The sequence below is a fragment of the Acipenser ruthenus genome, chromosome 9 (genome assembly GCF_902713425.1).
Source record: "Acipenser ruthenus chromosome 9, fAciRut3.2 maternal haplotype, whole genome shotgun sequence".
Taxonomy (NCBI): domain Eukaryota; kingdom Metazoa; phylum Chordata; class Actinopteri; order Acipenseriformes; family Acipenseridae; genus Acipenser; species Acipenser ruthenus.
Genome location: NC_081197.1, coordinates 46,444,182 through 46,462,579, shown reverse-complemented (window position 1 = coordinate 46,462,579; position 18,398 = coordinate 46,444,182). Strand labels below are relative to the sequence as shown.

General features: G+C 37.6%; 1 protein-coding gene across 1 annotated transcript in view; it reads left to right on the top strand.

Moving 5' to 3' along the window:
* The first annotated feature begins 1,319 nt into the window (after positions 1 to 1,319).
* The window catches only part of LOC117405416 (retinoic acid-induced protein 2-like), a 28,109-nt gene continuing 11,030 nt past the window's right edge, over positions 1,320 to 18,398 (top strand). The window contains exon 1 of the mRNA XM_034008464.3: positions 1,320 to 1,635. The gene's annotated coding sequence lies outside the window, so the exon portion shown is untranslated. The remainder of the gene's footprint in view (positions 1,636 to 18,398) is intronic.

The window sequence follows — 18,398 nt, the reverse complement described above, 5'->3', positions numbered from 1 at the left end:
CAAGTCCAGAGGAACACCCTTCAATTTCTGATGATTGCCAGGTCATTGTCTGCTGCAATGGCGTTTCCTGGTATGATGGGTATCTCCTATGGGATACGTTTCTAGGCACTGTGGAGGTTAATAGAGTCAGTGCTGTCTGTTGTAGATAAATAAATAAATAAATAATACTATTTTACTGCCCTTTTCTTTTATAATACTGTGATTGCTGTTTTCTATGGTAATTGTTACAAACGGTATCTTACAGCTCTATTGAATGAATATCACAGAGCCCCAGACAGATACATATGTGAGTCCCTCAGTGTTACACTTTTTGAATTGGTATTCACTGGGCCATTCATCACTGTTGACAACTAATATTACCTTCCTGTTACTTGCTTCAGCACTACCACTGAATCATGTTAGGGCAGACCAGACCAGATAAAAATGTGATTATTTTGTTGAAATAGATGAGTTTCTAATTGAGAAGCATTTTCTAAAGCTGGATGTGTGCCTTTGGAGAAAATGAAAAAGGGATGAAAGTCCTACTGAAATCTGGAAACAGGATATAATATCCTTTACATGGCTGTCATGAAGGGATGTTTGTCCTCTCTCAGTGATAAACAGTGGGTGTGGATACTTTATTAGAAAATGTTAATAAAGAAGGCTTATCATGAGGCAATCAAAACAGCTCAAGCATGTGACTGATCACATGATCCACTGTGCAGTCTCAGGGATGGAAATAAGACTCCCATTGGGATAGCTACAAGAATTGAGGGGAACCTCACATAAAACATTTTCAGTTACTTACAAGCAAGCTGGGGCATTGTACTTCAATACATATTTATTTCTGGTATATAATCATTAGTAACTAGAAGTATTTCCAGTAACAGTTATACAGCCAGTAAGAAACCCTCAAAACACAGTAGTTTAACATCATGGCTGGAGAAAGATACATATTTATTTGTATTGGCTAGTTTAGAGAAAGGTAAATTACGAATTTGTTTTGTGCTGTGGACCTTAAGCCGTATTTGTAGTAAAATCTCCCAATCCCTAAATCAAACAAAATAACATGTGTTATCGTTTTATAAACAATGTTATTTCAAGAGAAAATACGGATAACGTCGTCGTGGTATGTCTAGCTAGTCCAATTTATGCGAGGTCGCGAAACCATTCTCTTTTTTATTATCAACCTGTTCCAAACGAAGAAACAACTGACAGGTGAGAGACTGAGAGGCTTGGCAGCCGAGTTACCTTGCCGTGCTCCAGCGCGTCAGTGCTGTTGCTGCAGCCTGCAGTCGCTGTGCCACTGAGAGCAGAGAGGAGGACCGAGTGGCTTGTGTGGTGCGTGCGCAGATCACTGGATTGCATTCCCCGTTTACTTCTAGAGCGAGCTGCAGCTGAGACCCTTGTCATGGTTTGAATAGAGGTGCTCATCCAACGACACCTATTATTGGACTTGTAATCTTATTTGAAAATCCAAGTCACCAAGATGCAAAATTCCGCAAGCATTTGAATAAATAAGAAATTACAGTGCTGGACTAACCGCTTGATCACGACAGCAGCAAAATTAAGTGATGACTAGCTAGTTTAGGTGCACCACTGGCATTCTATATTAATATTTTCATTGTCCAGACTTCAAAAGAAAATACCGCAAAGGTAAGGAACAATATTGACTATTTTGTACATGTTGTCTCAATATTTATAAAATGTGGATATGCTGTCATTCTAATTCTAATTAGAATTATAACGCTTCCTAAAAAAACGTGTCGGGTTATTTTAAAACCCACCGACCCATTGCATAAAAAGAATGTCCAACCCATAATGGACAATAACACATTTTAATGCCAACGCCTAAAACGGTGGTAGTGGATATTTCTTTCGCAGAAGCTGTAGGTTGAATGTGGTGCTTGTCCGTTCGGCGTTTATGATGATGAAACGTCGTATATTTAAAATATAGGTGGTGGACCAGGTGCGTCGACATGACTGATGTGTTTTTTTAAAAAAAACAGTACCTCTGAAAAGACCCGAGTTGTTTGTAAATCATTCTTTATTTTAAACACGAAACCCTGTAAGCTGTTACTTTGTAACTACAACAACTAATGATGGCCAAAAAAGGAAATCAAATCGTCGTGATGGAAGATGCGTATTCAGTGCTAAATTATAGAGAAGCACTTACTCAGACTCTACTGGTACAGACAGTGCAGGCTATTAAAAACACAATTTCTTGGTAGTACAGTTTTAAAAAACGCCCGTGTTTTGGAGAGAAATTAAATATCCCCACAGTTGCTGTTTAGGGTAGGAAATGTTGCCAAACAGCTGCTGTATTGTGTAATTAGAGGTCCCCAGACAAGGTCTTGGCCACAATTAGATGGATGTTCCGTGAAAAGACCACGATAGTGCCACTATAGGAGCAGCAGAAACATCCGGAGCGTGCTACACAAACTCAGCGGTCGCTTGGGTAGATACAGTTTTTATAGGATTTTGGTTTTTTTAAAGACATTTTTTATAATTGATGTGTGTTTTTTGGTGGCTAAAATCCTCTTGGTACACGATAGGTGAGCTACATTGATACCATCTTCATACAGCTCCTCTTTTATAAAGGACGCTGTAGTTGCATGACTCCAATACTGTATAATGAGAGAAAGGAGAAATGATATATTTTCAGTAAGTGATAGATACGTTAATGTCGTTTTGACTGTGTAAAATACAGGCTACTGACCTCAGAATAGCATTGGGCTAATGAATAAATGCAAAACAGAAGTGGCAGCAGTGTTGGCACCCATTCACAAATTGCAGAAACCCCTTTTTTGGGTGGGGTAGGGGATAAATTAGCGAATGAATGCACCCCCCACCCTCTAGTCGTTCTGCATTTGTTGTAAATTGATCATATTTGGAGTACCTCTGCACTTAGCTTGCTCATTATAATACTTTGCTTGTACTATAAGATTTGATCATTCCTTTTTTTTAAGGTTACCAAGATATTTAGTGATAAAAGGAGTAGAATGGACACTACTACAATAATATATACATATTGAGCTATATTTCAGAGATATACTGGTAATTTGATATATAATTGCTATAACCTTCTACATAATGTATATTTTTTTTCATATGGGTGAAACAGCTACTGAGCCACACTACTGTATATATTCTCTACTTGGCTGCAATCAAACAGTGCGCTAAAAAATCAGACAGTAACCAAAAATGATTTATGATTATGAATCAATGCAAGTACTGTTAAGTTTTATAAAGACAGCAGTATCCTAGAAGAGCACAGTTTAGATCAATACCTCTGGGGATTCTATTTTTAAAGCAAACAAGCATCCATGGCATGTGATTTACCACATGGTCATAAATAAAACATTCATGGCACAGAAGCAAATGTTAACAGTTTATCAAACACCCAAGGCTTCATTCTCGTTTTAAATGATCCTGGTAGTTAAATGGTACAGTATTAAGGTATAGTCTTCAAAACATCTGCATCCACTCTGGTTATGTCTCTGAATAGAGCATTCATGTTTCTTATTTGGTCATAGAAGTGTCTAATTGAGGTTAATCAATAAACCTATTCAGCTGTTCAGGACATTACTGCACAGAAGAGAAAAAACAAAGACATTTACTACAGCTAATAGGTTCTGAGCTTTTGGCAGCTGTGCTGGTTTGCAGCAAAACCCCTGCATTTGTAGCTTTTCATCTCAAGAGTATGCAGCTTCAAATTACATTTTCATTTCTTTAATTTACTGGCCCTTTTGTGATGTTCACAATCATTGGTTCATATTGCAATTACTCAGATTGTTGTTTTTCTCATAATTTAATCTGTGATAAAGTGTTAAAGAGCCTCCTGCAGTGTTTACGTGAAACACATTACACTGTCTGCTGCATTTCGTGTTGTTCATATCACAGCTTTTTTTTTTTTTTTTTTTTACATATTCCTGATCGTTTTGATACTGACTAAACAACTGAAGATTATTTTCAACAGGGAGATGCCACTTATACAGTATATCTTTTACAGAATATACGTCAGAGATGCTGTTTCCCAACAAACTGAGTATGGATAATCCATTTATATAAAAGTGTGGGCTGTGTTTACTGCATACAGCCCCTGAATGTAGATTAACATTATTAATTATGCCTCATGAAGGTGAAAAATTACTTTAAAGTGTTAAAGTGTTTCTTGTAAACGTTGCAGGGTGTTCTGTTAAGTGCTTTAACTGCAATATGAGTTCAGAAGCTGCTCAGTTCTAGTTTCCTGGCATTTTTTATATAAAAGTGTCCTTACATTGGGAAGCGCCAGCCCCATCTGGTCCATACAGTGTATTGCCAGCAATATAAAAGGAAGCTTGATCCAAACTGGCAGATCACAGCATAATAAAAAGGTACATGGACAGTAAAAAACAGAAACAAAAGGAAATGTGCTATTTATTTCATCAATAGGATGTACTGTAGGGCCAACATGGACAGCCAGAGTAGCACTGATTTCACATGGAGGTGTGTGAGTCTGCAAAGTGTTTAAATTGTCCTGGATGGATACATTACCATTCCTGAATATTGTCCACCTTCAGAAACCCATAGTCATGACTCTTGGATATAGAAGCATCTATCAAACTAATTGGCTTCTATTAGATCTGCTTTTGCCCATCTTGCAACAGGGAGATGAAGGCTTAATATATTACAGAATACATGTCAGGGATTCCATTCCATTTGCGTAGTAAATTAATTGTCTGTCATCTGAGAGAGAGCCCATTTACTGGGTAAAACTATCAAGGAGAAAAATGTTTCTTCTGATGCCTTCATCAGTGTAATGAGGAAATTTAGTCGAAACATTTGTCTAAGTGTCTCACAGTTGTACCCGCCAGTTTATTATTGAGTGTGTGAAGTTGTGGATGACAGCCATTTACTTAAAAGTGTGAGTTACATATTGCAGGTGTTTCCTATTTCATCTAACCTCTGTGCCTGACTGGAATATAAACCTGGACTGGAACGGTCCTTAGCCCTTTCAAGGTATGGAAACCCTAATGATAAAAATAAAGGTTGCACAGTTGTAGTCCAGTTTGAAGTGTGGCCATTACTGTAGACGCTGAAAAAAGGTAAACCCTATTAACAGTTAGTTTTAAAGAAAGTCTTCAGATTATTTTTGTAATACATTTTTTTTTTAATTATTCTGTTTTCTTTTGCTGATGAGTGGCAGGGGTGTGGAATTTTTGAAGACAACTTCTTGAAAAATCTACTAGAATATAACTTGTAGGATTTTGCTTTTATTTAACAGTGAACACAATCAGTCAATTAGTGATTAATATCCAGTTTTGCTTCATGAAATTAAAGATAAAAAGTAAAAGTAATTCAGTCCAAACATACTTGGCAAAATTGCGCCCTTGTAATTTGTGTTCATGGCAAAAACAAAATAATAATAAAAAATAAAATAAAAAAAGATTCAGACTATGTCAGACCTCATGCACCAAGAGAGTTACAAAGAAAGGTGTCTCTTATGGCACCTCACATGCTTGGTAGCACCAGAAGTAAGCCAATATTCAGTAGCTGTGCTGGGGTCGTGCTCCTCAAGTTCAGACCCCTCAATATTCAGTAGCTGTGCTTGGGTCATGCTCCTCAAATTCAGACCCCTCAATATGCAATAGCTGTGCTGGGGTCATGCTCCTCAAATTCAGACCCCTTAATATTCAGTAGCTGTGCTGGGGTCGTGCTCCTCCAATTCAGACCCCTCAATATGCAATAGATGTGCTGGGGGGTCGTGCTCCTCAGACTCAGACCCCGCAATATTCAATAGCTGTGCTGGGGTCGTGCTCCTCAAACTCAGACCCCTCAATATTCAGTAGCTGTGCTGGGGTCATGCTCCTCAAATTTAGACCCCTCAAACTTAAGAAGCATCAAATCTTGCAAGATGGTGATACAATTGTTTGTATAATTTGTATTTGTATTATATATGTCATAATGTCTACGGTAAATGTGTTATTATGCAGACACATTACAAAGGGGCAGCAGTGTGGAGTAGTGGTTAGGGCTCTAGACTCTTGACCAGAGGGTTGTGGGTTCAGTCCCAGGACGGGGGGACACTGCTGCTGTACCTTTGAGCAAGGTACTTGCTCCAGTAAAAACCCAACTGTATAAATGGGTAATTGTATGTAAAAATAATGTGATATCTTGTAACAATTGTAAGTCGCCCTGGATAAGGGTGTCAGCTAAGAAATAAATAATAATAAAAATAATAATAAAAGGTACTCTAATTACTCAGACACAGAGTGTTTTTGAAAAGTTTGTAACATTACAATACATAAATATGTAATTTATTTATAAAGTGTATGAGGCAAAACACTAAAACATGGATTAGGCTGTTTTTCGCTGTATTCTCAGTCGGTTGCTAGTTGTAATTTTTTTTTTTTTTTACAGTGCGAAATGGATAAACCGGATGTGAGTATTAATTATCATATATACAGACGTGCTCAAATTTGTTGGTACCCCTCCACAAAAAACGAAGAATGCACAATTTTCTCTGAAATAACTTGAAACTGACAAAAGTAATTGGCATCCACCATTGTTTATTCCATATTTAATAGAAATCAGACTTTGCTTTTGATTTTTTATTCAACATAATATTGTAAATAATAAAACAAATGAAAATGGCATGGACAAAAATGATGGGACCGCTAACCTAATATTTTGTTGCACAACCTTTAGAGGCAATCACTGCAATCAAACGTTTTCTGTAGCTCTCAATGAGACTTCTGCACCTGTTAACAGGTAGTTTGGCCCACTCTTCCTGAGCAAACTGCTCCAGCTGTCTCAGGTTTGATGGGTGCCTTCTCCAGACTGCAAGTTTCAACTCTTTCCATAGATGTTCGATAGGATTCAGATCAGGACTCATAGAAGGCCACTTCAGAATAGTCCAATGTTTTGTTTTTATCCATTCTTGGGTGCTTTTAGCTGTGTGTTTTGGGTCATTATCCTGTTGGAGGACCCATGACCTGCGACTGAGACAGAGCTTTCTGACACTGGGCAGTACATTTCGCTCTAGAATGCCTTGATAGTCTTGAGATTTCATTGTGCCCTGCACAGATTCAAGGCACCCTGTGCCAGGCGCAGCAAAGCAGCCCCAAAACATAACTGAGCCTCCTCCATGTTTCACTGTAGGTATGGTGTTCTTTTCTTTGAAAGCTTCATTTTTCATCTGTGAACATAGAGCTGATGTGACTTGCCAAAAAGCTCCAGTTTTGACTCATCTGTCCAAAGGACATTCTCCCAGAAGGATTGTGGCTTGTCAATATGCATTTTAGCAAATTCCAGTCTGGCTTTTTTATGTTTTTCTGTCAAAAGTGGAGTCCTCCTGGGTCTTCTTCCATGGAGCCCACTTTCGCTCAAAAAGCGACGGATGGTGCGATCAGAAACTGACGTACCTTCACCTTGGAGTTCAGCTTGTATCTCTTTGGCAGTTATCCTTGGTTCTTTTTCTACCATTCGCACTATCCTTCTGTTCACTCTGGGGTCGATTTTCCTCTTGCGGCCGCGCCCAGGGAGGTTGGCTACAGTTCCATGGACCTTAAACTTCTTAATAATATTTGCAACTGTTGTCACAGGAACATCAAGCTGCTTGGAGATGGTCTTGTAGCCTTTACCTTTACCATGCTTGTCTATTATTTTCTTTCTGATCTCCTCAGACAACTCTCTCCTTTGCTTTCTCTGGTCCATGTTCAGTGTGGTGCACACAATGATACCAAACAGCACAGTGACTACTTTTCTCCATTTAAATAGGCTGAATGACTGATTACAAGATTGGAGACATGTGTGATACTAATTAAAGAAACTAATTAGTTTGAAATATCACTATAATCCAATTATTTATTATCTTTTCTAAGGGGTACCAACAAATGTGTCCAGGCCATTTTAGAATATCTTTGTAGAATAAGCAATAATTCATCTCTTTTCACAGCTTCTTTGCTTTATTCTATGACATACCAAAGGCATGCAAGTATACATGATAAAATAGCTTTTAATTTCATCACTTTTCAGGAGGAATGAAGCATTATTTCAATGAGCTGTAAGGGTACCAACAAATTTGAGCACGTTTGTATAATATATATATATATATATATATATATATATATATATATATATATATATATATATATATATATATATATACAGGGGCAGATCTAGGCTTGCAGCTTGACTGGTTTACTACATTCTTCAAGATACACCAAGTCTCTGTGATCCCTCCCCACCTCAACACATTTATAACATATGTTTAAGGAAATATTTTTTTCAGTGGAACACATTTGCAAGTAAATTTAAGTTAAGTAACATACTAAGAGTAAAACTATAACAAGCAATACTTGGAGTTATTACAATATGAAAATGTTAAAAGATTCTGCCTGTTTTTTTCCACTTTTTCTCTAGTCCGAATTCAACTGCTGATGTACAGGTGTTTTAGTTTGTTGCATCACAGATACGAAATCCTTGCCAAATATCACTGCTGCTTTGTGGAATTCTGATTTTCCTTGTGTATTCCTGTTTTTCTACCAAAAAGTACATTCGTTCCCTTCACTACTCGTAACTGAAAAATAAATAAATAAACACATGCCATGAGATTTACAGTCTGAAAAATAATAATAAAATATTGTACAGATAGCCTAATCTTATATCTAATCTTGTTTTTATCATTTAAACATATTTGTCAATCTTCACATTTTAATAGTTTCACAGTCGACTAGTTGTGCATGTCCAGTAAATAACTTATATTGCTTCTATTCAAATCTAGTTAAAAAGCATAATCATTTTAATACAGTTCAAAGTAGCGTTCAAATAAAAAAAAATATGTAAATGGCAACTTTTGTTATCCCGGTCGTTGGACAATATGAATTCCACACCCCTGGAGTAGTTCTTATGCTTTTACTTGTTTCGATAAGTCTGTGTAAGATGCTTTGGCCTGAGTTCAAAATAAGTTTTTTAGTTCTAGTTGCCATAGACATAGAAGATTTAGGCTAGATCACTGTCTTTATTTCAGTACACCAGTACCACCTAGTGAGCACCAACTGCAGATCAGGTTTTTGTATTGCTTTTGCATTGCTAACCCAGAAAAGGTGTTTACTAGAAGGCACTAGCACTTACTAACATAAGGACAATTTGGTTGATCTAATCTGTGTCACCATATATCTATGGCTGGCAATAAGAATTGAAGAGCAGCTGCTCAGCTACTGTCAAGCCACCTTAACCACAGACTAAACATTTAAAAACACAGTACAGTATAGTATAGTAGAGAGTTTTTGCAATAAGGACCACTGAGTATGATTGCAAACATGATAAAAAGGTAAGGGGGCTGAATTGTTTGTTTTTTTCAGCAGTAGTGTTAATACCTACAGTAGTTGGCTGCTACCCTAAAACCCTAACGCAGACCACTTTCCACTGTTGTTTTAATGTAGGGATGTTATTACGGAGGTGGGAGAGAGGAGGAAACTGAAAGGGAATAATATATTAATAATAGGGCAGTAGTATTTAGATACACCTCGGTTTCAATCATTAAAATAGACCCTTGACTTTAAATAAAGGATGATCAAGATCTATGTGTTAACTGTGAAAACTGATGAAGATGGCACACTAAGGCTCTGTCCACACTATGCCTTTAAATCGTATTAGTGCTAAATAAGGTTAGTGTCTACACTACGCAGCGTTTAATACCGGACTCGAGAACCGGGATCGGGTTAGTCTCAAGTCCAGTTCTAAATTAGATCGCATCAGGTAGAGCGGTTTGTCAGAAGTGTGGGCACTGTAATACTGAACTACATTTTTGGTGCATCCTCCAATATCCCAAAATGCTTTCTGATACGTTTTGGTACGTGGACATTACAAATATATCATGGAGGGATGTGATCAGATCCCGAAATCAAGGCACGTAGTTTAAAAGATTAGCCCTATTTGCACAGGTCATGATTTTGCAGCGAATCCATTGATTTATCCCTTTCAGAATGAGAGATAATGTGCCATACTCTAGTTAATATGATTTCAGTACACACAACAGTACATGATTGCAATGAAGTCCTGCTTATGCGTTGACCTTTATGTAGCTATTTTGCATGGGTATGATATAACAATAATGCTCACAGAAACCGCCCCTGCATTTCACCAAGACAGTTTTAAATAAAGATTGTAAATAGACATGCAGTGTTTATGACAGCACATCACACCCTGCGACGTATAATATTCAAACTATGTACTGCTGCTGTCTTCAACTGTGTATTAGGTATTTGTTATATTTATCCACATGTCTTTAATGAACTTTGGGATTGCTCCTGTAGCTCTACAGTCACATTGACCCATGAAAAGTCCCTGGTTAACTGTCTAAACATCTTGCAGTGTCACGCTCTACTGTCATGGACCTTGTGTTTCACTCTAGTGCTGTAGCTGCTTAAGGAGGAGAGAGACCTAAAAAGAAATATCAGAAGGGTTATGTGGAAGGATGAGTGTCTGCACCATAGAACAAATCAAATTTGCAACTACAAGTTTCAAAGCAAGGTCTGTATTTAAATCAGCGTGGTCATCAAAGCAAAACCATTACTTCCCCTTTAAATATGGCTTCAGTACTTCAGTGATTGGACTTAGAACAGCGTAGGACTCTTACCTGCCTTGTGCACATGTAGAATTGGGCTTGTTTACCCAATTAAACCCACTAAAGCTTTCAGAAAAACAAAAGAGATAATCTGCAGGAACAGCAGCTCTTGGCATCTACAGATAAGTGGAGTGGTTGTACCAGTGGGTCAGAGGGACAGGGTCCTCCACCCTGTCACAGATTATTGTGTCTTATAAGGTATTTAGACCAGTTTTATCCATTAGATGCTTGTAGAATTATCCTGCTTGGGGGGATTAATACTGTATACCCCTGGCAATGGGGTTTGTAGATGTACCTTGGGAAGTGATGAAACACTTTTGGACTGGTTGGGCTAACAAAGCCTAAAGTTTTACAAACATTTGAAATTAAATGAATAATTGCACCACATACAGTACATGTTGATCACAGTAACGTAACGGTACATGCAGTTATTGAACGCCATATTATAGGGATTATGTCCAATAATGATTACACTACTATATGCATGGGCATTTGTTTTGCTATTTTAGACTGAATTTAAGGTATTTTCTAAATAAACACAGGAACAGTATAATAAGACATAAAAACCGGTGTGTTTTATTTCTGCCTGTGGTCACTGTGCTGCAGCTATACAGTTTGCACCATGAAATAAAAGCTTCCTCCGGATCTGATTATGTTTTTGTTGGCCCCAGTCTGTCCGAGTGTACTGCAAGTCTAAATTCGTTTGTAGATTAGAGTGGGAATTGGATTGTTTGATTTGGATTGGGTGTAGAAAGGAAGACTGCTGCACATGTTTTGTACTCTTCTTTATCAGCTGCTGTGCTTTACTAAAAACCAATCTTGACAGCCAATACAGTGCACCAGGCACTGAACTGACCACTCTCCCGCAACTGCAAGGAATCTATTTTATAATTGGATCAGAATACAGAGTACATTCAATCGTCTGATTTAGGCAACGTCTAAAAACTGCAGAACTACAGAAATCTTTTGACGATAGAATATATATCATTTCTATCATCAATAGATTTCTATAGTCAGCAGATTTCTGTACCAATATGAAAAGTTCTATAGAAATATAGGCCTCTCCATATTCTACAGGAATATGTGGAATGCTGTCTGTATGCTGATAGGATTTATATTAGTTACTAAACTTGCATTCTTTAGTTTTCTATGCCATATGCATATACAGTACATTGCTATAGATTGCTATACGATTATAAGGGAAGGCTTAAAGGAGTACAAACTAAGGTTTTAAATGAGATTTCTTCTTATTAACACTGTTGATTTAATCTTCTGTTGCAGATCTTTTGGCTTTTTGCTTGTATTGCTTAAAGGGGCACAGAAGTGGTTGCGGAGCATTTGTGTCTCAGACTGCTACTTGTAACAGAACCTGCCTTGTATACAGAATGTAATAAAAACAACAATATTAAATAAAGACAAGCTGAAAGCAAGGAACTAAAACAGAGCAGCGCTGACATATTGCTTTGTTGAAACATTAAAATCAATTTGTTGTACAAGCTGATAATACACATCCCACAGGCAGTGCATTAGGTTAATGAAGACTGTGCACTTTTACATTAGATCTGGTGACTGCAGTACATCTGTGCTGTAGTCATCAATTTAGTAATGGACAAAAAATGGTTGAAGAAGAAGAATGTTAATGCAAGACAGTTATGGACTTCCAGGCAGTCAGAGCTGGGAGGATGATATGGAAGGGTCAAGTAGGGTTTGTATAAGATGCAGCACACCTATTCAGCTCCCTGGCAGCGCAGCCCCAGCTTCTTTCTGTGTCAGCCTGCCACAGTATCTTATTTATGACCACCCACTGGAGGTGTATTCTTATGTGTGTCACACTATAGAACTGCATCCAGAGAACTGCTTCTCCATGAGCAAACTTGTTCAAGACATTCTTTTATATGGGTTACTGAGAGTACTAGAATATGGGGATATAAGGAGCTGCCTGTCCGTCTGTCTTTCCCCATGTACATATGTCACACTTACTGTAAACGGTAGGAGATCAATGGTTAGCTAGCTTAGATTAGAAGTGTTACGTTTTGTAAAGAATATTAAAGATGTGCATTGTTACAGTAGGAATTAATGAATTGTGCAATTAAAAAAAACAAACAAACAAAAAAAAGAAACAAGGTTTTTCAGGTATGTGAGATTTCTTTCGTGGTCATTTCAGCATGTACAGTTTGTAGAGGCTGGTGGTAAATTTTACTACTGTAAGCGTAGCTGTTCCTTGAAGGGTTAGAAACTGGTTCCTTGGTAACAGTTTCTTCATGAACGTTCCTTTGGGGGCAATGGGCTAATAGAATTAGATCAGTCACTCTCACTTGTATCTTCATTAATAGGCTTAAGTACCAATAAGGTTAGCAATTAGTCCTTTAACTTCCTGGATTCTTGTCACTCCATGTAAATCACAATACGATTTAATCTGAAAATGATGTTTTAAACAGTGGCTTGGCTGACCATTACTGGAACAGCAGCCATGTTGACATGCCAACTCCGGTTCAATGAGCTAATTAGTCCCTGCTTTCTATTTTATTAAAGAATTGAATGTTTGGGTTCATTAGATTTAAAGAATTGAATTATGGTTGTAATGAATCTTCAGAACTACCCCGTTATAACGCGGCCCGTTGTTATAGTGCAGAATCGGTTATAACATGGCAAGGTACCGGCTCCCATTTCCCCCATAATTCAATTTGACTCACATTGGGTATTATTGTTGTTATTAAGTTGAAACTGGGACATATAGTACTTATAATGCTCCCGTGCTTGCACTCTATTTTTTTTTCTAAAAGTAAAAACAAACTGTCCGTTAATGTTACAAAACAAGTATGAAACAATACAAGTGTGTATAAATGTCCTTGGATTCTGTGTTATTGATTTACAGTTTACACCATTTGTTATAAAAAATATACAATTTAAATAAGAGTGGTGTAAACTTTAAACTGGTGGAATAGCCGTTTCTATTATACTGTATATATTGTAATGACCTAGTATTGACATCTGGGTAGGCGGGGACATGAAAGCCCACATCAACCCGGACAGAGCTGACAGCTGAGTCACACAAGCTGCTGTGTGAATGTGCAAGACTGTTGTGGCCCAGGCTGACAAGGGCCAGGAATAATCGTCCCAATAAACCATGGATTTGAGTACATGCAAATTATGTGTCTCCTTCCTTCATTTTCCACGGTACGCTACAATATTAATATAGCCATTGTAAATCAATTCGGGAACAAAAAAGCCAATATTTGTTATAAGGCAAAACACAAATAACATGGTCTCCAATTATGGACCCCGACAACCGCATTATAAAGGGGTAGCACTGTATGTTGTTCCTTTCATTCAGCAATTTAAAACACTTATGGCCAGGGTCAGAAGGTAAGTCTTTGGTAGACCGAATGGACTAAAAATGTGCCAGTGGGAATACTCACAGATGAAGTACTGTAAAGCAATTTACCTCCATTGTGTTATATTTTAATGCTACAGAATGTACAGTGCTTTTGGATCATTGACAGGTGCTGTACAAAAATATTTTGTGTTATAGTACTGACAAACACTAATTAAGGAAGTTGTTTCTTTTTACCCTCACATATTTATTGAGTTAACAAATTACATGCATTGATTTCTCACCTGATCCTATTTGAACCTGCATTTGGTTCTGTCTCTAATCGCCAAATTCATCTTATTCATTTCCACTGCGTTAGTTTTAGTAGTGCGTCATTAATTTAAACAATTTGGTATTCAGTTAAGGCTTAACAACTGTTAATTAAGGTTTAGAGGGAGGGAGAGAGATGGAAAATAAAAACCACAAACTAGAAGCCCTAATTATGTTATAGTTTGTCTAATTTCACAGTCGCATGGCATAAGAGAAATGGGCCTGTGATTATGACATGCCATTGGTTTTTATGATGTTGGGATTAATGTAATTTCAGTCAGGAAAACCCATGCGAAAGAAAGGACAATATTTATAAAAACAATACTACATTATACATATGTTCATTACATCTTTGACCCTTGGCATCGCCCTTCGAGGTACCTCTGCCCATAATTTTGTTTGCTGATAGTGGAGAGGCTGACTGTAGGGAAGCCATAGCAACGGGGACAGGATAGCTGCCCTCCCCCTTAGGAGGCTGGGGAGTTTGAGTACCAGCAATAAAGTTATGGAATTAAATCCACGTCTGCATGTAAGGCCCCCTGCTACAGAAGATCAATTTGAAGTCCAACAGTGATTTCATGATCCAGAATCAAATTGATTATCTGTGACATCATCCATACCATGTCCCTGTGATGGGGTTCTGATGTTTTAGGTCCAACCTAGACTCCCTTTAACAGGCACGGTACACACCATGCTGTTAAGAGGAATTCTGTAAGCACTGTACTGTACCGGCAGAGGCAGGGATTGAATGTAGAGGTGAGGTATGATACGAATGGCAGCTCCCTGTTGATCTGCCAACCCAAGGCTGATCGTACCGTATTACAGTTTTGTCAGCTTTTGAAAGAAAATCACTTGAGCATGAAATCGAATGCCAAGTCACAACACGGAACTAAAATGTAAACCTGTGACGATTAAGTCTGCTTAGTGGAAGGGTTGAGTTTATGCATGAATATGAGGGCACTGAGCTGAAGAAGAGGTTGTCTTAAATTATCCTGGCAGGTTTAGGTTTTTGTAAGAGGTTTTTAATTCAGCAAGGTGTTTAAAGTAATTGTAGCTACTGTAATAAAATAGTTTGTTGAGATTTCTCCTCTATGCAAATCTATTCATTTTTTATAGGTCTCAAATGTGCAGTGAAAGAAACACATGTTATGACAAACATTTATTTTAATTTCAGAACATGATCTCTGGTACTACACTAAGTTAAAGAAAATTCTGTTTGGAAGCCATGCTTTTTGACTGTCCTGGGTCATTTCACCTCGAAAGTGAAATTGTCCCCACCCCTTCACTGGCTTCTTCCTGTCAATAACCAATCAGCTGCTTCCCCTATTGACTGACATGCTTTGAGCCGGTAACATGCTTTTGCCTAGAAGAAACTGCTGAGGTGAAATGACCCAGGGAGTACAAGTGCAAACAGATAACCCAAGGAAAAGGCATAGAAAAGTTTCCTGTAACCTAAAGTAGCACCAGATGCCATGTTTTCAAATTAAAATACATATGTGCTATAACAGGAGTTTCTTTTAAAACAGCACATTTGACACATGTAGTGGAAGTGAAAAATGGCTAAGATTTATAGAATTATTTTCTTCACTACAATTACTTTAAAATGTGAAGGGGAAAATATTTGTCTTCTAAGCATTGCAGTGTGTTCAGTTCTTGCTCCCTCCTGCAACATTGCTGGCACTCAGATTGAAATGAGTAGCATATTGTGGGAACAGAAAACCAGCATTGTAGCAGGAGGGACAGTTATTTGGATACACAGCAATCCTTATAAGAATTTCTTTTTTTTCTCCTGCAAAAACTCCTGAGTAAATGTTGAGGAATGTCTGGCCCAGTTGATTTATGACCTACGATGTGTGATTACAAAATGTAATAGAGTCTACAGTATGTTTAAAAATATAAATCTGCAATACAGACAACGCTGAACACAGCAAAGGTAACCTAATGCGTTTCTCATAAACTGTGCAGGGTGTTCTGTAACACTTTAACATTGTTGCTATAGGAACAACAGGCTACATGGGAGATTGGAAGATGGTATCAATTGGTTACCGAGATGATATTTTGTTATTTTTGTCAAGACTCTTGATTATCAATCAGTGACAAAGAATGATAATTTATTGCAGAAGGTGCAATGATGCATTGACAGTAATTTTAATTACATTTTTTTTTTTTTACTTTACTGTTCTATAACTAGGGCTTCTGTCTTTCGGTTTTTATTGATTTCTTTTTCCGGTGCTTGGGCGTTTTCTGTCACAATATCTATAGTAACTCGACAGTGCTTGCACACTTAAGTTGTACCTTCTTTCCTTTGCTGTCTTCCACTACAAAATCCTTGTGGTCATGGGCATATTCTAGGGTTTCTGTGTGTCCAGGCATTTATTTACATTTCGTCACAATTTACAATTATGTTTTAAAATCTCCTTATCTAACTGTTAAATCCTGTGAACAAGCCTTCTAATTGTAATCTTGTTTTAAATCTCACAAGCGGTCTCCAATAGAAATGTAGGGAATTTGCTGCCATTAAGTAGTTGGGGTGGGTATTCAGAATGAATCAATGCGAGAAAGTCAGGAAGGGACATTGCCCAACTGCACTGGTAAAGGTTTTTTTTTTTTTTTTTTTTTTAAATGGAAAGGGGTGAAGTCAACGTGAATTGAGTAACCATTTCTGGTGTTTTTTCTGTGTTTATTGTGTACATTTTTTTGTATTGGGGGGTGTTCTATCGGTTTTTATCGGTTAAAACTGAAATCAGAGGCTCTAGTTATAACCTCCATTTCCTTACTAAACTATCAGCATGTATTGCATGATACAAATAAAAAACTTAATTATGCACATCTCAAAAAAGCTTTGAACAAAGTTTGATTTACAGTAGTTTGTCACCATGTACAACAATAGGCAAATATCTGTCTCGCTATGTAGGTTAGTTGAATAACAGCAGGCACAGACAGCTAGGCCAGGATTTCTTTATGGAATGTACAATGGTAGTCCTGTAAAAAGAACTATTTTTGTAAAAAAGTTCTGCCAAATATATAGCTGTCAGTTCAGTAATGGAGTGAATTCAGTGCTCTGGAAAGATGGAAATGTGTGTGTGGTGACATCACAGCATGCATCTGGAATCCTGATCTCATCCTGCATTAATTCCCTGCAGGCAGACACCTCCTACTAGCAGCCTCTAAAAATACAATCGGCTGAATTAGTGGGATGCAGCCAGAAAAAAAAATCCAAAGGATTTGTGCTGTGAATACATCTCTTTATTGGGTTTGCCTATAATATATATCAGCTTTTGGAAGCTTTCCCATCAGTCGGGTCCAACCAGGAAAGCTTGCCATTGATCTGGAAACCAATATGAATATAATCAATTACAGCCCTGACGTACTGGCAGAAATGTGGTAGAAGAGACCGATACAAATGACTACCTAAAACATTAAGCAAAGAGGGTCAAAACAAAACCAGATGTTTGCTATTTATTGATGTTGGACTAGAAAAGCATGGTGTAAAATACTTACAGATACCAAGGAGAAGGTTATGAGTGCAGTGATGTTGCAGATGAGGTATTGCGTGGGTTTACAGCTAATTCAATATTTTTAAATAATCACACTGTAATAGCAAATGTACTGTGAGCTGTTTGAAATCTGTTATCGTACTAGGTTAAAGAAAGCTCTCAGTTGGCAACATGTCTTACTTTCAGGTAGTTTACTTCCTACTTCCTTACTTTCAGGTAGTTTACTTCCTACTTCCTTACTTTCTGGTAATTTACTTCCTACAATAGCTTATTTCAACTGGAGAATGAAATTCTCTCCAGTCCCTAAAGGCCGTAAACAACCAACTGCTTCCACCAATGGCTGACATGCTTTGCAACCAACAACATGCTTAGACACTATTGAGGTGAAAATAAGAAACACAGACACCACTTTTGTGTAAATGGGATGTCACTCACGACTACACAGTTACTCACAAGAATAGTATCACAAGGATCTGTCTATTTCTTTGTCATTTTATAATTGTGTTTTTCAGATCGCTACTCAAAATGCACGACATGACTAGTGCTATGAGTGCAATGGCCTGTGTCTGTTTGAACTTTCATCCTCATAGTTAGTGATGTGTTGAATTGGAGAGCAAGCCTAAATGGGTCAAATGTACAAAAATACTTCATTATTATCGTGCCTGCA